We start from the raw sequence: 23,026 nt of genomic DNA on the forward strand, positions 1-23,026 counted from the left end.
AGTCTCTCATGGTTCATCTCCCCCTCCTATTTCCCCCCCTTCATTTTTCCCTCCCTGCTATCTTCTTCTTTTTTTTTTTTAACATATAATGTATTATTTGTTTCAGAGGGTATACCATATTTTAGATCACAGAACGTGTCTCTATAAATTTAAAAAGACCCAAATCATACAAAGTATTTACTCTGAGCACAATAAAAATAGCTAAGAAATCAATTATCAGGAAAATGATCTCAAGTATATTGAAACTAAACAACACAATGTTAAATAAACCATGGGTCAAAAAAAATAAAAAGGGAAATTAGTAATTATGTTGGTGAAAACACAACATTTTAAAATTTGGCAGCGAATATTTAGAGGGGTTTATTTATCTCAGACAGAGGAAAGACCTCAGAAGGATGACCTCAACTTCTACCTTAAGAAACTAGAGGGGTGCCTAGCTGGTTCAGTCAGTAGAGCATGAGACTCTTAATCTCAGGGTTGTGTGTTCAAGCCCCACACTGGGTATAGAGATTACTTAAAAATAAAATCTTAAAAAAAAAAAGAAAGAAGCTAGAAACAAAAAGACAAATAAATACAATGTAGAAGAGATGAAATAATAAAAAAAAATCAAACTAGAAATCAATAGAATAAAATATAGAAAATCAATGAGAAGATTAATAAAAAAAGCTGCTCCTTTAAAAAAATAAATAAATTGATAAATTACTAGCTGGACTAATCAGGAGAAGGAAAGGGAGAAGACACAAATTACCAATATCAGGAATGGTAGAGATGACATCACTATATATTCTACAGATATTAGAGGAAAATAAGAAAATACTAAGAACATTATGCCAATATTTGGCAATTTAGATTAAATAAGCATATTTCTTTAAAGACACAATCTATCCAAATTTATTCAAGAATAAATACTAACCTAAATAGACTATTAAATAAATTGAATTTGTAATTAAAAACATCCCACAAACAAATCAATAAAAGCTTCAGGCTCAGATGGTTTCACTGGAGAATTCAGCCAAGTACTTAAGAAATAAATGGTATCAATTCTACACAAAATCTTCCACAAAACTGAATAGGAGGTAATACTTTCCAACTTATTGCATGAGACCAGAAGTTCTCTGGCATGAAACCCAGACTGACATTATAATAAAAGAAATCCATAAACCAATATCCTACATGCACATAGACGCAAAAATTCTAAATAAGGGGCACCTGGGTGTATCAGTCCATTAAGTGTCAGCCTTCGGTTGGGTCATGATCCCAGGGTTCTGGGATAGAGCCCCATGTCAGGCTCCTTGCTCGGCGGAGAGTCTGTTTCTCCCTCTCCCTCTGCCCCTCCTCTGCCTCCGCTTGTGCTCTCTCTCTCAAATAAATAAATAAAGTCTTTAAAAAATTTTTCTAAATAAAATTTTAGTAAATTAAATCCAATAATATATAAAAAGATAATAAAACATGACCAAATAGGGTTCATTCAAGGAAAACATTTTTTGTGTTTTATGTGATTTAACATTCACATATCAATCAATGTAATTCAGCGCATTCACAGACTAAAAAGTAAAAATCATATGATCATCTCAACAAATTCAGAAAGAATATTTGACAAAAATTAAATAAGCATATCTGCTAAAAACTCTTAGCAAAGAGGGACCCAAAGGGAACTTCCTCAACTTGAAAACTTATAGTTCTATAGAATACTTACAGCTAATATAATACTTAATGGAGAAAGACTGAAAGCTTTCTCCCTAAGATAGGAAAAAGGCAGTGATGCCCCCCTTACTATCTATTCAGCATTATACTGGAAATTAAAGCCAGTTCAATACGATAAGTGAAAGAAATAAAAGGTCTCCAAACTGGAAAAGAAAAGTTGTCTCTATTTGTAAACAAAAGGATTAGAAGAAAATCCTTCAGAAATTTCAAAAAACAAAAATAACTATTAGAACCAATAAGTGAATTTAACAGTTTCAGGATACAATATTTTATTTGTATACATTAGCAATGACTAATTAGAAATTGAAATTTTAAAAACAATACAGTTTACAAAATACAAAAAAGAACTCTGGTCAATACCTCATCAAAATCTATGGGATGCAGCAAAAGCAGTTCTAAGAGGGAAGCTCATAATATTACAGGTCTATCTCAACAAAAAAGAAAAGAACAATTAATAAATGGCAATAAGTATATACCTACAAATTTATAATTACTCTAAATGTATGTGGACTAAATTCTCCAATCGAAAGACATGGCAACAACAACAACAAAAACAAGACCCCATCTATATGCTGTCTATGAGAGACTCAACTCAGTTGTAAGGCTATATGATCTAGTAATTCTACTTCTGGGTATGTATCCAGAGAAAATAAAAAAACACTAATTCAAAGAGATATATATGCACTCTCATGTTCATTGCAGCATTATTTACAATAGTCAAGATATGGAAATAACAAAAGTTTCCATTGGATGAATGGGTTAAGAATATGTGGTGCACACATACCATGATATACTAACTACTCAGCCATAAAAAAGAATAAAATCTTCCATTTGCAACAACATAGATGGACCTTGACGGTATTATGCCAAGTGAAATAAATCAGACAGAGAGGCAAATACCATATGATTTTAGTTATATGTGGAATCTAAAACACAAAATAAACAGAACAAAACCCGTAGATGTGGAACAAATTGGTGGTTGTCAGAGGGGATGAGGGTCATGGGGTGGGCAAATAGAAGAAGGAGTTAAGAGGTACAAACTTCAGGTCATAAAATAAATAAGTCATGGGGATTGTATGTACAGCATTCTGACTATATTTAACAATATTGTATTGCATATTATGTACTTTATATGATGACGGGGAAGTCAGACCTACTGTCATGGTCATTTCACAGTGTATACAAATATTGAATCATCATATTGAACATCTGAAATTAATACAATATTACATGTCAATTATACCTCATTTAAAAAAAAAGATCTCTAATAAGCAATCTAAGATCAATCTAAGATTACATATCCAGGAACTAAGGAAAAAAAAGAACAAAGGAAGAGCAATAACGGCAGAAGGAAGGAAATAATAAAGTTTAGAGCAGAACTAAATTAAATAGAGGCTAGAAAAACAATAGAAAATAACAACAAAGCTAAGAGTTGGTTTTGTGAAAAGATAAACAAAATTGACAAAGCTTTAGCTAGAAAGAGAAAAGATGAATCAAATAAATGAAGTTATAAACAAAAGACAAGACATTACAACTGATACCACAAAAATACAATGGATCATGAGAGACTACTATGAACAATTATATACCAATAATTTGGACAACTTAGAAGAAATGGATAAATTACTAGAGACATACAACTTACCAAGACTGCATCATGAAGAAATAGAAAATCTGAACAGACCAATAACAAGTAAGGAGATTGAATTGGTAATAGAGAACTTCCAACAAATAAAAGACCAGGACAAGATGGCTTCACTGATGAAGTCTACCAAATATTTAAAGAAGAATTAATAACAATATTTTTCAAACTCTTCCAAAAAATTGAAGAGGAAAGAATACATCCAAACTCATTTTATGAGACCAGCATTATCCTGATACCAAAACCAGACAAGGACACTGTAAGAAAAAAAAATTATGGGCCAATAGCCCTGATGAACATGGATGCAAAAATCCTCAACAAAATACTAGCAAACCGAATTCAACAGCATATTAAGACGACCATACACTGAAATCAGGTGGGATTTATCCTTGAGATGCAGGAATATTTCAACATGCATAAATCAGTAAATTGAGACACCACATTAAGAAAATTCATTTCATTATATAAAATCATATAATCAACATCTCAATAGAGGCAGAAAAAGCATTTGACAAAATTCAACATCTTTTCATGATAAAAAATCTCAACAAATTAGTTATAGAAGGAATGTACATCAACATAGGAAAGGCCAATCATAATAAGCCCATAGCTAACAACATAGTAGTGAAAAGTTAAAAGCCCTTTTACTAAGATCAAGAAAAATACAAGGACGCCCACTCCCACCACTTCCATTGGACATAGTACTAGATCCTAGATACAGCAATTAGGCAAAAAAAAAAAAAAAAAAAGAAAGAAAGAAAAAAATAAATAAAAGGAAGGCAAAATGGAAAGGAAGAAGTAAAATTATCTCTGTTTGCAGATGGCATGATCTTATATATAGAAAACCCAAAAGACTCCACCAAAAAACTGTTACAGATAATAAACAAATTTAATAAAGTTTCAGGATACAAAATCAACATGCAGAAATCAATTATGTTTCTGCACACTAACAATGAATTATTAACAATGCAATCTCATTTATAAAAGTATAAGAACAGTAAAATACTTAGGAATAAATTTGACAAAGGTGGTGAAAAACCTGAAAATATTTATAAGACATTGAAAAAAGAAATTGAAGAACACAAACAAATGGAAAATATTCCAGGCTCATGCGTTGGAAGAATTAATATTGTTAAAATGTCCATACTATCCAAAGCCATCTACAGATTCAGTGCAATCACTATCAAAAGTCTAATGTCATGTCTCTCAGAAATAAAAAAAAAAAACTATTCTAAAATTTGTATGAACTCACAAAAGGCCACAAATAGCCAAAGCAATCTTAAAAAAGAACAAAGCTGGGGGTATCACATTTCCTGATTTCAAACTATATTACATAGCTATGGGAATCATCAAAACAGCATGGTACTGGCATAAAAAACATACATACAGACCAACGGTACAGAATAGAGAGGCCAAAAATAAACCTACACATATACAGTCAACTAATCTTTGACCAGGGCACTGAGAACACAAAATGGGGAAAGAATAGTCTCATTAATAAAAGGTGTTGAGCAAACTGGATATCCCACATGCAAAAGAATGAAACTGGACCTTTATGCTATACAACTCACCAAAATTAACTCAAAATGGATGAAAGAGTTAGATGTAAGATCTAAAACTGTAAAACTCCTAGAAGAAAACAAATGGAAAATCAGACATTACAACTGATACCACAAAAATACAATGGATCATGAGAGACTACTATGAACAATTATATACCAATAATTTGGACAACTTAGAAGAAATGGATAAATTACTAGAGACATACAACTTACCAAGACTGCATCATGAAGAAATAGAAAATCTTGACATTGGTTTTGGCAATAATTTTTAGGTAAGATGCCAAAAGCACAAGCATCAAAAGCTAAATAAAGGACTACATCAAACTAAAAAGCTACTTTATAGCAAAGGAAACAATAAATTTAAGAGGCAACCTATGGAATGGGAAAAATATTTATTTACAAACCATATATCGGGGTAAATATCCAATATACATAAGAAACCCATACAACTCAATAGCAAAAAAAAAAAAAAAACAATTAAAAATGGTCGAAGGAGCTGAATAGACATTTTTCCAAAGAAGACATATAAATGGCCAAAGGTACATGAAAAAGATGCTCAGCATCATTAATTATCAGGGAAATGAAAATCAAAACATCAATAAGATATCATCTCCCACCTGTTAGAATAACTATTTTTATCAAAAAAGTAAGAGATAACAAATGTTGGGCACCTGAGTGGCTCAGTTGGTTAAGCGACTGCCTTCAGCTCAGGTCATGATCCTGGAGTCCCTGGATCGAGTCCCGCATCGGGCTCCCTGCTCGGCAGGGAGTCTGCTTCTCCCTCTGACCCTCCTCCCTCTCATGCTGTCTGTCTCAAATAAATAAATAAATAAAATCTTTAAAAAAAAAAAAAGAGATAACAAATGTTGGCAAGGAGGCAGAAAAAGGGAACCGTTGTACACTGTTGGTAGTAATGTAAATTCCCATTGTGGAAAACGCTATGGAGGTTCCTCGAAAAATTAAATAAATAGAATTACCATATGATTCAGCAATCCCACTCTCGAAAATATACTCAAAGGAAATAGAAGCACTATACTGAAGAGACATATGAACTCCCATGTTCTTTGAAGCATTATTCACAGTACCTAAAAATATGGAAACAACCAAAGTGTCCATCAGTAGATGAATGGATTAAAAAAATGTGGTATATACACACACACACATATATAGGTAGTATATATAATATATATAATGTATATACATACATGGGCTAATAGCCCTGATGAACATGGATGTTCATATATATATATATATATATATATATATATATATAATGGAATATTATTCAACCACAAAAAAGAATGAATTCTTGCTATTTGAGACAACATGGATAAACTCGGAGGGAATTATGCTAAGTGAAATAAACCAGACAGAGAAATACAAATACTGTATGGTATCACTTATATGTGGAATCTTAAAAAATAATAATAATAATAAAGCTGATTTCATAAAAACAGGGTGGTGGTTGCCAGGGGCTGTGGTAAGGGAAAAGTAGGTAATAATATAGTATTGTGTACATGAAATTTGCTGAGAGTAGGTTTTATGGGATTTCACCATAAAGAAATCCCATAAAACCATAAAGAAAAAAAGAAAAGAGAGAGTTAATTATGGGAGACAATGTATATGTTAATTATCTTGATGTTGGTAATTATTTCACAATGTATATGTATATCAAATCATCACATTATACACTTTAAATATATACAATTTAATTTGTGAATAACTTCTCAATAAAGCTGGACAAAAAACATAAATAAAAGCACCATGTAGAATAATGTAAATATATTTTAAAATGTGTATTTGTGTGTGTATTTGTGTGTGTGTGTGTGTGTGTATGTGCAAACTATTTCTAAGAAATGCACAAGAAAACAGGTAACAATTTCTTCCAGAGAAAAGAAATGACTGGCTGGCTCTGTGACAAACAGAAAAGAGATTTCCTTTATACGGCACACACATTTCATGCCCTTTGAACTGAATTCCTTATACATGTATTACCTGGATTTCAAATCATTTAAGAAATTAAAAATCAGACTTGCACTCAATTACTAGACCCACTGAGTACAGGGCTAAATTAACAAGATAAAATTAACTTTTTAGAAGGTTTTCCTCTTGACACCAGGGAAAGTAAGCAACTAAAAAAATAGGAAATATATGACTTATCAGTGACCCCAATAAAAAAAAAGATGTGAAGATTTGGGCTGTCAGCTTAATATTTATAAACAGAATCAGGTGGCTGCCAAGAAAAAGACCCATGTTCAGTGGAGTAAAACATTTATTAAGAATCTACTGTGTAGGGCGCATGGGTGGCTCAGTTGATAAGCGACCGCCTTCAGCTCAGGTCATGATCCCAGGGTCCTGGGATCCAGCTCCATGTCGGGCCCTCTGCTCGGTGGGAAGTCTGCTTCTCCCTCTCCCACTCCCCTTGCTTGTGTTCTCTCTCTGTCAAATAAATAAATAAAATCTTTAAAAAAATAAGAATCTACTGTGTAATGAGAGCACAAAAATGAAAAAGATAACGACCCTGTTCCGAAGGAGATACTAAAGGATACTAGAGGATAGAGGCATATTAACATATAATTAATGGCTAAATAATATTCCATTTTATATATATACCACATCTTCTTTATCCATTCATCTTACCATTTACAACGACCTGGATGAAACTAAAGGGTATTATGCTAAGCAAAGTAAGTCAGAGAAAAACAAATATATGATTTCACTCATATGTGGAATTTAAGAAACAAAACAGATGAACATGAGGAAGAGAGGGAAAAATAAAATAAGATGAAATCAGAGAGGAAGACAAACCATAAGAGACTCTTAACTATAAGAAACAAACAGGGTTGCTGAAGAGAAGGTGGGGAGATGGGGTAACTGGGTGATGGGCATTAAGGAGGGCACGTGATGTCATGAGCACTGGGTGTTATATGCAACTGATAAATCATTAAATTCTACCTCTGAAACTGATAATACACTATATGTCAATTAATTGATTTTAAATAAAGTAAATAAAATAAATAAATGCCATTCTCAGAAAAACAAACAACATATAATTAAATAGAACGTGCTAAGAGTGAAGGCAGGAACATGCAGAGTCTGAGGGAAGCAGAGAAGACAACATCCGGAGAAGTTTGAGGACGATGACCCAGGGACAATCTTGCTCACAACCTTCAGCTGTATTGCTAGCTGTGCAATGTGTTAAATAGGGAGTCTGATACCTTACCTTTCTCTGTGCTCGCTACAGTGCACCTGCAATACAATGGTCCATCTTTAGTTCCACTGAGAGACGGGAGAAGCAAGACAGGATGACAACGAGACTTGGGATCTTTCCATACAAGAAATGATGAAAGAAATTAGAGATATTTGGCCTGGAAAAAAAATAATAAAATCTCAGGAATTAAATCCCTTTACTTTTCTCAAGTGCCATCACAGAGGTGAAAGAAGAGGATTTCTTTCTTCAAGAAACAGGTACCAGTAGGTGGACGCTACAGTAGGAAAGTATCTAAACCAGTTCAATTAAAAAATTATATACTTTACCGATGAGAGACCAGAAATGGCTTGTGTTGCCACTGAAAATGGAAAGGCTGTGAAGTGATTGCTCAGATGATTCCTGAGGCTAAGCCCAATTGTAGGATTCTAGAACCTCGTCATAATCTTGCATAAATTTACGTTGAAACCACCTTATTTTCATTGTGCTTTATGGCTCAAACACACTTTTGCACACATTTTTCCACATGAATTTCATAATAACCTGTGAGAAAAGCCAGACTAGGGTTATCATCCCCTTGTCCCACTGGAGAAGCTCAGAGAGAATCCAATAGCTAACACGGAATTGTGTCTGACCCCTAACCCAGGTCTCCTGATTCTAAGCCAAAGCCATTTTTATTTTATTTTTTTAACTTTTTAAACAGGTTTTATTTACTCATTTATTTAAGTAATCTCTACACCCAACAGGGGCTCAAACTCATGACCCCCAAATCAAGAGTTGCATGCTCTTCCGACTGAGCCACCAGGCATCCCAAAGCAATTTGGGGAAATTTTTCAATAATTCTCTACATTCTTCTGCTGGATGTCAGTCCATGACAAAGCTGTCACCCAAACGAGAAAAATAAGATAATGAACTGACTTCTGCATAAATTAAATTGACGAAATTTAAAGCATTGTTCTTCATTCATACAGTAGACCTTTCTTAACTTTTGGTGTTAAAATGTACTCTCATTTATTAAATGATAAAAGTATTTGTTTCTTGTCCATAATTGACAAAAAGTTTTCTTGACCATCAACACAGGTTCCCCCCAGAACTTTCTGGAGATTTTGCTGGTCCGTACAATCCCAAATCTGGAAACTATCAAAGGAGAGATATGAATAAGGTAGAATTTATGGGACTGGCCACAAAAAGTGGTAGAAGTATTGTTATTAAGTAAAGAAAATACAGTAGATGGCTCTTCTAACCCTGGAGAAGTGCTGACTCTTCCAGACGCTATGAAACTCCATATACACCCTACCCAGTGGCTCTTGGAGACAATTACCTGAAGCAATAATGTATCTGAAATCTACACCAATTGAAACTTCCTGGGTGAATTTCCAAACTGGCCTGAAATAACCCTGAACTAGGATCTAGAAGTTAAAAAGCAAGGAAATTGTGTGAGAACAAGCCTCGGGGCAGATATTAACATTCAAAACTAGTGGCTATTTATACACAAAACATTGTGTCCCACTGGATACTCATGTACCCTAAAGACATTGAAAGCACTTAAAAAGTAGTTAAGCCGATGTGAGCCATCATGTGCTATCATAGCCATGTGTGGAGTTTATAAAGCTGAAATCACTTGCAATTCAACTTTTACCCAGTTTTAATTTGCTTGAGGTATAATCTGGCAGTGTGTGAAACCAACTGATTCCTCTATCTTCTTTGAGTTTAACCCACAAATCTCTAGAGAAACGCTGCATTTATTTCCCCCACTTCGCCTACAAAACAAACGACCAGAGCACAACTTATTTTAACCATGTGGATTACAGAATGATTAAGTCAATCACCGCAATGAGAGGTGACCAGCAGGACTGCTGAAATGAGTAGCTGCCTAGTGCCCCCCACATACGCCCGGGCACAGGGAGACTGAAGTGCGGGCGTCGTTAAACCCCGAGGCACTGGCCGCAGGGAAACCAGAGCCTTACCCCTGCACTCCATTCACAAAACTGAACCAATGGTAATTAATTCATGATTAGTTCATTTCAGCTAATACATGAGCCTAAGCTTTTGTGGAGTGATGTAATATTTCAAAAGTAGGACTGTGCGATGGAATTTATTGGACTTCCTGAAATCACCAATGTAATTGTTTTTGCTGTTCACATATTAGGCACAGTCTCCAGGGGGAGGAAGCTGATTCTTCTCATATAATACTCTTTCCCCCCGAAGTTTGAAACTCTGTCATCTTTCTCAATATATTCACTTCGTTAAATAGTTTACAGCTTGCAAGAGGGTCACAAAGTCCGAGTAACAAAATGACTGTCCTGACAGATCTAAACAATAAAACCACCAGATTGTTACATAAATGTTTTTCTCAGAGGCTGTTTCTGAAACACATACAAAATGCAAATATTGAAACACCTGCATGCCAAGCACAATTCTTTTAACAGATGTTAATCCCGGTGCATTTAACCATAGGATTTAGATCACATAAATGTAACTTACCCCCTTCAGACTATCTTGGAAAGCTACCAATTACTTTATTTCAATTTGACAAAGAAACTATTGCTCCCTACATTATAATTCCTATTTTATACCTTATAATGGGAATGTCTAAAAAGCAAGCAAAAAATGTGGAAAGCCAAGTTGAAACTCAGACAAAGCCTCTAAAGTACATCACAGGTAATTTTGTAAGTTGTCTATTTTAGCGTGGGAAATTTACAAAGATTGGTAAGGTTCCAAAATTTAAAATTTTTTTCCGTGGCTCTGGAGATTGAAATTCTCAATTTAACCCATCACTAGTCAGGACAACCCACCAAAGAGCAGTCATCTTTGTTCCCTCCAGTCCCGAGACCTGGTGGGTACCCTCGCTCATAGTTAAAACCTGGCCAGGTCCCTTTGGTTATTTGCTGCTTAGGGATGCCTCTAAGAGATCTTTTTTTCAATAGACTATTTTTAGAGCAGTTTTAGGTTCTAGGCAAAACTCAACAGAAGGTAGAGATCTCCCATCTACCCTCCCCCACACACATACATGCAGGCCCCCATTATCAACATCTGCCCCCACAGTGCTGCATTTGTTACAACTGATGAGCCCACATTGACACATCATAATCACCCAGAGTTTACATTAGGATTCACACCCATAGAGTCCATAGTTTACATTAGGATTCACTCTTGGTGGTATACATGGGTTTGATTAAATGTGTGATTTCATGTATCCACCAAAATTTACCATGCAGAATATTTCATTGCCCTAAAGATACGCTGTGTTCTACTCATTCATCCCCGCCACCCCGCCTGCCTAACACTGGCCTTTTTAATTCTTCTTTAATCATCTCCCCACTTCTCCAGCCTTGAATCATTGTTATGAGTCAATTATTTAGTAATCATGAAAAGGATCATTCCAGGGTCCAAATGTATGTGCCAGTGATAAGACAACTCAGCAAACACATGTAATACAACCTGACTCACTTAGTGAATAAGTAGTACGGTACTTATTTTAACCCAGCCTCAAAGCCTATGCTTTGCACTGGACTATAATGCTTCTCACACATCTACAAAATCATGTTCTGTCAAGGAGCCTTTTATTTCCATTTTAAAACATATTTTGTGGGTGTTTTTTTTTTTGAAAGAGAGAGTTATGCAGGAAAAAAAAGAAAACTATTTACTTAGGTTGACAAATTATTTCAAATATATGTGCTGTGTCATTCTCTGCTTCTGTGCCAGAAGCAAGCTGCCAAGCTCAGTGCAGATATCTAGTTAGTTTTCCATAAATACGGACTTACTCCTTATTAATTAGTACCTACATGGATTATGCCACGTCAGAATTTTCCCTTCTACCTCCCGCCACCTGTCTTCTGCACATTGTATGGCCCTGTTTACCCAAGAAGCATTTGGATAAAAACAGAGCCAGACTTGTCTCTTGAGCGTCCCTGCCATTCCTTATGTTGAATTAGAGATAAATCAACACAATTCAGTAACACACCAAGATTAATATTGCAGTAAAATTAAGCCAAGAGTTGACTGTAGAATCCTGACATGCTATGGCTATGAAATCATAAAAACTTCCAGATTCTTAGTTAGGAATTCTGTTTCTTTGGTCACTAAAGCATGACAGATGGGAAATTATGGACAATTATTTATCATTTTATTACCATGGACCTTTCTAACTGTGGCCTTTTCTCATATTCCTCCTATACATTCTCTAATACCATCTCTAATATTGAGTACTGTAGTGGGTACAAAATAAGCTTCAAAAAGTAGTTCCTGCCCTCAAAGGCCTTAGAACCTCCCTAAGGAAAGAAAAAAACTGTTGATTTACATGAAACCACTAGAAACAGGGAAGTGTATGTTAGAAGACTAATTTTAAAATCCTGGTGGTATCATAATTATAATGGAAGTTCCCAGAGAGTTCTGAGAGGTAACATTTCACTAAAATGTAGGAACCAAGAAGGCTGAAATAAGGTAGCCCTTAAAATGTTGATTTTTCAGGGATGGATGGTATTTAAGAAGATATAAAAGAGTGAAGTAGTGTTGAGAAACCATTCTTCATGGGTCCATCACATTTCTGCATTTCTTGCAAGTAGATGCACTGTCATTGTTCCAAACTATCTTTTCAAGGATGTTTGTATTTTTTTTTAATATTTTTTATTAACATATAATGTATTATTTGTTTCAGGGGTACAGGTCTGTGATTCATCAGTCTTACACATTTCACAGCTCTCACCATAGCACATACCCTCCCCAATGTCTATCACCCAGCCACCCCATCCCTCCCACCCCCCACCACTCCAGCAACCCTCAGTTTGTTTCCTGAGATTAAGAGTATCTAGCTAACCACCTTGGAAGATAGAGAGAATGTCTTTCTCCAGGGCAAAGGAGCAGGCATTCTTTTTTTTTAGTATTTTCAATCGATTTTTACTTTCTTTTTTTTTTAAATTTTTTTATTCTTATGTTAATCCCCATACATTACATCATTAGTTTTAGATGTAGTGTTCCATGATTCATTGTTTGTGCATAACACCCAGTGAGGAGCAGGCATTCTTATTGCCCATAAAGATTAAAATATTCAGGTTCCTTAAGGTCAGGGTTCCTGTCTTGTAATGCAAACCACCAAGCTCATGCTCTGGCTACTGCTACTTGCTGAGTCGTGAAACTATGGCAGTTAACTTGCTAGCTTGCAAGCAGGGTAAAATATCATACCCTTTGCAATTTCTAACAGGCATATTTGAGGCAGAGACCCCAGACTGAATAGAGGCCTAGAAACAAGAATACACAGGGGGAAACACAGAGAAAGATATGAATGGTTCTAGGTAGTTCTACATGGCAACTGGAGTAGGTCCTTATAACTGAACTAAGAATGAACAAGCCAGATTCTGCCAAGTGAGTTAATTATAGCTCAGGCTTAAATTCACTACATTGTAAAAAATAATAATAATAATAATAAATAAAAAATACATTGTGAGAGAAATTTGTTACTTCCAGGTGACATTTGAGCTAATGCAATAATACATTTAGTTATGATCTGTAGCAGGAAAGAATCAATCCACTTCCCTAACAATGACCAACACAGCAAGATGCGACTGATAAAAGCTCTGTCCCACATGACTTTGATGCTCAAAATAATGAGGAAAAAAGCACTGCAATATTGGCATACTTTCTTTTCAGTGAATTAAATTTAGACTATCAATTATGTTTCCCTTTCCATATTAGTCACAGGAAGTTCAGAGCCAAACTGAACTTGGCTTTACTCACATGGGTGTGAATGGTTCTATTCTAATTCTCCCCAGCTTTGACCTTCACATTATATTTACTCGGGTCTTGACTTTCTATTCATGCATACGTTTAATCTTATTTTATATATGCATGTATATCCTCAAGTCTTCTCTGGAACAAGGTAGACTATTAGTCAATAATAATTCATTGATATTTGAAGTAATTAAGCAAGCTTTGCTGAATTTATTAACCGCTTGCCCAAAACTTCTCCTCCTTTCCTCCTTATCCTTCCAAAGGCAGAAGTGGAAATTTTAGTCACATGTACATTGAACAGGCAATGAGACTACACTCTTCAACGTCCAGATGCTACATAATAATTGCTCATTCAGCAGACAAAATCTAGAAGCTGGGAGAGGGAGAAAAGAAGTCAGCATGAGGGGCGCCTGAGAGGCCCTCTTGGCTCAGGTCATGATGCCAGGGTCCTGGGATCAAGCCCCGCATCAGGCTCCCTGCACATTGGGAGCCTGCTTCTCCCTCTCCCTCTCCCTCTGTGTGCATGAGCTCTCTCTCTCTCTCTCTCAGATAAATAAATAAATCTTAAAAAAAGGTCAGCATGAAACAACATAGGTTCTTCCTGCAAAGTCCTAAAATTTCACATGATTATGAAGACATAGGGTGTGATCCAGATGGTGTCTAGATACCATAATAATTGGCTCTACATAAAAGTGTACAAAGAATGTGCTTGTAGATTACTTGACATATCCGGGCTGATGGCCTCATATCAGTAACATGTCCTGCTAAATTGTACTTTTCACCTTCATGTCTGTTTACAAGCATTATTTATTGACACAAAATAGCACATGGTTTAATTAAATTGAAATAATTCAGGGCAGGGAATGGTGCCTAGACAACTGGAAGATGCTTTCCAAATGTTCTTCCAATGGAAGTATGTGGAATCCGTAAAATAACAATAATTATTTCAGCACCATAAATCAAGCTAAAATATTTGTTTCCAGAAATGTCCAGTAGAATGAACACCTTCCAGACCTAAGTCATCTCAACATAATACAGCTGTCTGGAACAACCCTGGAACGGCTCTGTTTTTTCTTTTAATGAGAAAGCACCTTTTGAGGCAGGGATGATAGGTGAGATTTACAGCATCATAGTTAAGAAACTAGGGAAAGGATAAATAAGAGAAAGATAACCATAATGTTTTGAGGACATGATTTTTAATTTCACTTATAAGACTGTTCTCTAAAAGGCAATAAAGAATGTAAATGTAAGGGACACAGGGTTGAAGGGTGCAGGAAATAACAGAGGATAGGAAAGAACAGTGTTTTTTTTAAGATTTTATTTATTAGAGAGAGAGAGTACGAAAGGGAGGAGGGGGCAGAGGGAGAGGGACAAGCAGGCTCCCCACTGAGGTTGGGGCTCCAGGTGGGGCTTGACAGGAGGGGTTCTACAAGAGGGGCTCAACAGGAGGGGCTCAATCCCAGGACCTGAGATCATGACCTGAGCCAAAGTCAAGACGCCTAACTGACTGAGCCACCAGGCCCCCTGGAAAGAACAGTATTTTTAACCAAGTCACAGGACACAAAACAGATAAGAAAAGAGGATCTATTTAAGTATTTCTCCATAATCTATAATCTAGATTACACCTCTCTAGAGCAGTGCTACACTGCAGAGGTTAAGAGCCAGACTTCAGGATTGGACAGATTACCTGGGTCGGTCAAGCATCATCACATCCTCTCTGTGTTCTTGAGAAGTTACTTAAACCTCAGTTTCTTCATCAGCAAAACATACAGAAGAAGGTTGCTGTGAAGAACAAGTGATATAATTCCTGGGAGGCAATAGAACAGTGCCTGGCACACATAAGTCTGCATGAATAGATTTGTTTTTATTATTGCTTTTGGACTGAATGATAGAATTTATGGCAACTATGCAGTACAGATGAACTATTTCTGATTTAATGGCTTTATATTTAAGACAGAAGTCTACTCTTTGCCACAGTGCCTAAGTTAATCTGATTATAATATGTTTGCAGAGACACCTAACGTTTTCAGACCACTAGAGTTGTATTTAGTGCTAAAAATGTCACGTGTCTTATTTCCCAACAAATATTGGAAGGCTTGATTTGACACCTAGTCTCTATTATACCAACCTCATTCATTTAAACAGATGATATATCTTCCAAGTAGAGCATTCCTGGAGATTTCCAAATGCAAATCACATTCTGAAAGCTTCTCGAATGTTAAACGCAGTTCTTAATTTTAATATTTATCGCACATCTCAATGGCATTTCAATACAATCTATCTTGATATATCAGAAATAAAATACAATATTAAATGCAGAGGTGCTGTCCGTGTTTCAAGAAAATCCAAAAACTAAGTCTTTTTTTTTTTATGTAAACTGACTGGGTGACCAAATTAACTACAGCATTAATGCTACCTAATATTCCATTGTGAAGTAGTTAATGTTTAAAGAGATAATTTCATTAAGACTAATCACTGCAATAGGGTTAACTTACATATAACAAATTTCAATCATATGTGAAGAGACACATATAAAACATATTAGAGTGTAATTTGTGTTATAAAAAGCTGTGTTGCTTACAGAATAATATTTGATCTAAAAAAAAAGAATTGCAAATTAGGGGCAAGAGTCACTATTACTTTTTTTTAAAGATTTTATTTATTTGAGAGAGAGAGGGCGGGGCACAGGAGCACAGAGGGAGAGGGAGAAGCAGACTCCCTGCTGAGCAAAGAGCCCGACGCGGGGCTGGACTCGGGGCTCGATCCCCAGACCCTGAGATCATGACCTGAGCCGAAGGCAGATGCTTAACCCATTGAGCCACTCAGGCGCCCCTAGAGTCCTATTACTTGAAAAACAATCCAAAATTTTAAAAAGCAGTTCTGGGGATGCCTGGGTGGCTCAGTCAGTTAAACATCCACCCCTGGCTCAGGTCATGATCCCAGGGTCCTGGGATGGAGTCCTGCATCAGGCTCCATGCTCAGCGGGGAGCCTTCTCCATCTTCCTGCTCTGCCTGCCCCTTCCCTGTTTGTGTGCTCTCGCTCTCTCTCTCTCTCTGACAAATAAATAAAATCTTTAAAAAAAATAAAAATAAAAAGCAGTTCTGGGGCGCCTGGGTGGCTCAGTCATTGAGTGTCTGCCTTCGGCTCAGGTCATGATCCCAGGGTCCTGGGATCGAGCCCCGCATCGGGCCTCTGCTCGGCGGGAAGCCTGCTTCTCCCTCTCCTACTCCCACTGCTTATGTTCCCTCTCTCGCTGTGTCTCTGTCAAAATAAGTAAATAAAATCTTAAAAAAAAAAAAAAAAGCAGTTCTGAGTTTCAATAAATCAATGAGGATATGTGGTTTTACTCAGAAAATTTATATTTATAAATAATGTAACAGGACTGAGCAATTGCACAAATTGAGAAAATGTGTGATTACCTATTAATTAATTAAGAACAGAGTAGCCATTCTGTGGCTTGTCTGACACCTTTGTCTTATCCTCCTCTGTATGGTCCCTGCCTTTTGGCCGGCCTCCCCAGCTTGAATAGGTTATGCTCTAACGTCAGGGATCCACAAAGGATCTGTGGCTTTTCTGTACAAGCCAGACAGCAGAGACGATACCCAGAGACAGCACATAGGCAAGTGGGTGTGGCTGTGTCCCAGTACAACTTTGTAAAAACAAGTGGCAGGACAGATCTGTTGACACCCCCCTCCACCTTCTTTCCGCAAAGAAAACTCTCTTCTTACCCCCTGACTTAAGTTAAAGAAGTTAAGGGAATCTATGCACTTGTTGACCACCTAACCCAAATGTTCCCTCAAAAATCTGAAGTTCAAGATGAAGAACTGGGATAGAAATGTGATCACCCACCTCAACTGTAAAAGTTGCCTTAACCTAACAATAAGTCTTGCTTCTCAAAGGTGTCTTTTCACTGAATGTGTGGATCACACAAAGCTATATTTAAAAGCTATTTCAAATAAACAAACAAACAAATGTTATTTCTGAGCCATTTCCTCAAAGAGAATATTTCTTGGGGCGCCTGGGTGGCTCAATCACTTAAGCGTCTGCCTTCGGCTCAGGTCATGATCTCGGAGTCCTGGAATTGAACCCCATGTCGGGCTCCCTGCTCAGGGGGGAGCCTGCTTCTCCCTCTCCCTCTGCCCCCTCCCCCTCTTGGGCTGAAGCTCTCTTTCTCTTAAATAAATCAATAAACTCTTAAAAAAAAAAAGAAAAAATATTTCTTTTTTTTTTTTTTAAAGATTTTATTGATTTATTTGAGAGAGAGAGAATGAGAGACAGAGAGCACAAGAGGGAAGAGGGTCAGAGGGAGAAGCAAACCCCCGCTGAGCAGGGAGCCCGATGTGGGACTCGATTCCGGGACTCCAGGATCATGACCTGAGCCGAAGGCAGTCGCTTAACCAACTGAGCCACCCAGGAGCCCAATATTTCTTGAAAGCTTAAAAATTTTTCACTTTCTAACACAAATGACTCTTTTCCAAAATGTGAGAACAGTCAGAAATGATTAACCTTGCCCTCAATATATTACACTCTTCAGCTGGGAAAAGACAAAATTCAAATAGTGAATGTTGTGGGACATAAAAAGAAAACACCATGTGTAAATGTTTTCATTCAAGTGAAAACTCAGTGTGGTTCTAACTAAATCCTAGATGGGAACTAAAGTATTCTAAGAAAAGTAATAGAAGGTAGCCATAATCCTTTATTTTTACACACTCATTCATTTATTACACACAAACACAACATACTATGTGACAACGAATACAGTAATGTGAAAACAGACAAAAAGTCTGCAGAGCTTATATTCTAGTGGAGGGAGACACAGAATAGGCAAAGGAAAAATGTAAAATACATAATGTTTTAGATGACAAGGAGTACTATAAAGAAAAATAAGGAAAGGAAGGAAAGTAGGAAACACAGGGCCTGGGAATTATAATTTCACATAAAGCAGCCAGCCAGGGTAATCCTCATCAAGAATGTAATATTCGAGTACGGACCTGGTGGCGGTGAGGGAATGAGCCAGATATGGGGGTACAGTGGACCAGGCAGAGGTAAAGAACGGCAAGTGCAAATGCCCTGAGGTGAGAGGGTGCCTGGAGAAACAGCTGTGTTGGAGAAACAGAAAGGAGGCTGGGATGTCACATATATAGTAAGCAAGGGGAGCAGTAGGAGATTGAGTAAGAGAAATGGAGGAAGGGACAGTGGAGGGCAAGGAGGGAAAGTAGGCAGACTAGCTTAAAGTGTTTTAACAGAGGAATGACGTTTTGTTGTCATTCCTGTTTTGTTGAGAGTGGACTGAAGGAGAGTCAAGGATAGAAGCGGGCAAACCAGTTAGGAAAATACTACAGTAACTAGGTGAGATATACAATGGCTCAGACCAAGATGGTAGCAACAGAGATGTTCTTATTTATTCCCCTGAATGTATCTGTCCTAGAGGAGACCTGGAAAGAAACAGGGAGATAGATAGCTTAAAACACAAAGCTTGCTGCAATTCAGCAGCCTTCCCTTTGTGAGGGATCCAAGAGAGGCTTTGGGGGTGTTCAAGAGAATGGGGTCTAAGAGCAACATGCAACATCTCATAGGGTTTTCTCTGGAGTATCAGAAATTCTAGGTTGATAACATTAAACCTGGCCATAAAAGGAAAAACTGGAGAGGAAAAAGAAACTTGGTTTCTGGAGGAAAGTGCAGACTCCAACATCTATAGTTCAATCCATCTGTGCTCATGATTACTTTACTTTGTCACTGCCTGCTCTGGTTAGTTACAGGGCTGATGAGCTTTGTATGGATTTCCTATGCAGCAGAGTCAAATTATAGGAAGGCTGATTTGGGAAGCTGGCGGTGGGAGAGGGATGGGAATTTCTCCTTTCTGTGATTCTTCAGTAGAGCACATGGAAAAATGGCCATATAGTGTCTCGCTCAGAGTAGGTTCTCAAATATTTGGTAAGTGATTACTTGGTGTTCTCATATACCCCTGGACTTGGACTTTCATGGGCAGATCATCTACATTCACTGGAACCTGGGTGTTTCTGGAATTCTATTATTCAACTGCAGCAATGAAGAGAAATCTTCTCTTTCTTAGAATAAATACTCATTCTCCAGTTAGCAAGTGGTGGTTGCTGTCAGGCTTTCTGTGGAAAGAAGCAGAGCTGAGCTTAGGTAACCTGATGTACTTCTCTGTTTTTGTAGATGAGGAAGCTGTGATGCAGAAAGGGAAAAGGAGGGAGAGGAGGACTGCGCTCAGGGGCAAATATCATGTGCCATGCAAGGCTTAGTGCTAGAGAAGCAGAGAGTGATTTCAGTTAGGTGGGTGACATGGCCAGGTTCTAGAACCATCACATTAGTGGCGGAGAACAGACCCTATACTCGAGCCCATATGTACTAGCAGGTTCCCGGAGTCGGCGTCCCCATATCCCTGTCCTCTGTAAAGGCCCTTCCTCAGTTAGGAACGACCTCTCCTTCCTTGCCCGCCAGACTTGTCTTCCTTCAAGTCTCAGCACAGCATGGCCTCCTCATTGATGCCCCCGAGGCAGTCAGTCGATTCTTTTGTGCTCTCTGGGACATGGTACAAAGATTGTTGCTGTTTTAGAGACAATTCTTTAAATACTCAGCCATCAGAAAGGATGAATACCTACCATTTACATCAACATGGATGGAACTAGAGGGTATTATGCTGAGCAAAATCAGTCAATCAGATGGTTTCATTCATATGTGGAATATAAGAAAGTACAGGGGAGCATAGAGGAAGGGAGGGAAAACTGAATGGGGGTCTTCAGAGAGGAAGAAAAACCATGAGAGACTCTTAACTCTAGGAAACAAACTGAGCAGTTACTGGAGGGGAGAGGGTGGGGATTGGGGTAACTGGGTGAGGGGCATTAAGGAGGGCATGTGATGCGATGAGCACTGGGTGTTATATGCAACTGATGAATTATTGAACACTACGTTATTGAACACTACGTCTGAAACACTACTCTATGTTGGCTAATTGAATTTAAATTTAAAAAATGAAAAAAAAAAAGGCATGGACTGGGTTTTAGTTATATTTTGAGTTGAAAATGCCTGGCACGGAGCCTTACACACTAGGTACTCAAAAAGTGCTTGTCACTACACATGGGCAACGTTATAAAGGAGGTAAAAGTTTGCCTTTCCACCTCCTTTCTCTGTAGCTCACACACCTACTATTGTCTCTCACTGTGTTCTCAGTGGCCGGTGCGATGCCAGGGGGCCTCATTTAAATGTCCCACTGAGGCCCATCTTCCAAACATCTCAAGGTCTAGAACTATTCCCTCTGCCCCTCAACACCTGCTCAAGGCGATTACTGGCTATACTCATTCATGTCAGATGGTAAATGACACGATTTGGGAGGTATTTTTCCATTGTGATGCACAGCCGGGGATCCCTGAAATCACATCCTGTGGGCAGCTATAGACACCATCTACAGATAAACATATAAGAACGGTAAAAAAACAATTTTCAGGTCACAGGAGCATGATAATTCAGCACTCCTTCAGCCACATAGATTTCTAAAGATCAATACGAGATTTTTCTTTTCAAAATGACTTCAACTGAATTGATTTTTTTGTGTTGATATTGTCCACTCTCAAAGAAAAAAAAATCAACGGCACACATCAACATGGATAAATCTCAAAAACAAAAAACAAAAAGAAAAAGGAAGTTACAGAGGAATATATCCAGTATGGCTCCATTTATTTAAAGTTCAAAGCAATGAAAATAAGCTCTATATATGGCTTATGGATACATTTATAAGTGGCGAACCCATACAGAAAAGCAAAGAAATGATTAGTTCAAAATGCAAAATTCAGGCAAGTAATTGCCTCCATGAAAGAGGCAGGGGCAGAAGGAAGGCCAAGATAAAGTAACGTCCTATTTTTTAGCTGAACTGTGGGTATTCATTATGTTATTCTTCTTTAAACTATACATATGTCCTCTTTCAAATGTATGGCATATTTCATAATAACAAAAGAAAACCAAGCGCTCTTAAAAAACTATACAAAAAAATAATAATCACCTAAAACCCACCACCTAGAGTTAAATATTAACAACCTTCCAGATACCTTTCTTTTTATACACATGCACACATACACACACAATTTTACGTGTATATAAGGTAATATACCAACAATACTGTTTGCATCCTGCTCTTTTTTTTTTAAGATTTATTTATTTATTTTAGAGGGAGAGATGGAGAGAGCATGAGCAGGAAGGGCAGAGGGAGAGGGAGAGAAATCCAAGCAGGCTCCGCACCGACCAAGGAGCCAAACCCAGGGCTTGATCTCATGACCCTGAGATCACAACCTGAGCTAAAACCAAGATTCAGACACTTAACTGGCTGCGCGATGCGGGTCCCCCTGCAACCTGCTCTTTATTCGACAATACATGATATGCGTTGTTGTAAAATGAACCCCATGACATAAAATTGAATAAGAAAAAATGCTGTGAGCTTATTAAGAACTCACACAAAAAGGAATGTTCTCACCAAATGTGATTAAACATATTTCCCTCAGATCTCCAGAATTCACATGACAAGAGAATTTTTTACATTCCAAAACCAAATTTCCAGAAAACGTCATGCAAAACTGACCTTTCCTGCAAAAGTAAACTTAGCTCTACAACATCTCTTTAATCCACAGTCAAAGCCAGACTTTTTCACTTGTAAGCTAAATACTTCTTTACTATGGAACAAATGTGCCAGAAACGATGTTCATCATTTTCAACACAGAAGAAAATAACCATATTACATCAGAGACCATAAAATACTGAAAATGGAGGGCTTATTTTCTCACTTCTGACATTCATGTCATGTGTAAGACCTAGCCATACAGGCTTTAAGTTCTGTTCTGTTAAAAACAGAATTGCTTCCATCTAAGACCCCCAAATTACATCTCAATCATGGCAACATTTATGAATCCTAACTGCCTGTTACTATGTTAGTAAACTATTGTTTTAAACTGACATGCCTTCTGGACCAAATTATTCCCATGAACAAACTATTTGCTAGCCAGAGCCTCAGTAAATATTTCCTCTGAACTTGAAGTTTTCAATACGGCAAGCCGCAACTGGTAACCATACACTTCACACTCATGGCTTTCTATAAATGTTTTAGTTTGAAATAATAAATGCTTTTAAAAATACCTCCACTTTGATAGGAAAACCCTATTCACCTCACAGCT

At 37.2% G+C, this 23,026-nt stretch overlaps 1 long non-coding RNA gene across 1 annotated transcript in view; it reads left to right on the plus strand.

The window, feature by feature from the left end:
• The window catches only part of LOC145719461 (uncharacterized), a 171,725-nt gene that overhangs the window by 36,707 nt on the left and 111,992 nt on the right, over window positions 1-23,026 (plus strand). The gene's annotated exons all lie outside the window — the stretch shown is intronic.

This window comes from Leptonychotes weddellii, chromosome 2 (assembly GCF_054177405.1).
Source record: "Leptonychotes weddellii isolate Sample4059 chromosome 2, ASM5417740v2, whole genome shotgun sequence".
Classification (NCBI taxonomy): domain Eukaryota; kingdom Metazoa; phylum Chordata; class Mammalia; order Carnivora; family Phocidae; genus Leptonychotes; species Leptonychotes weddellii.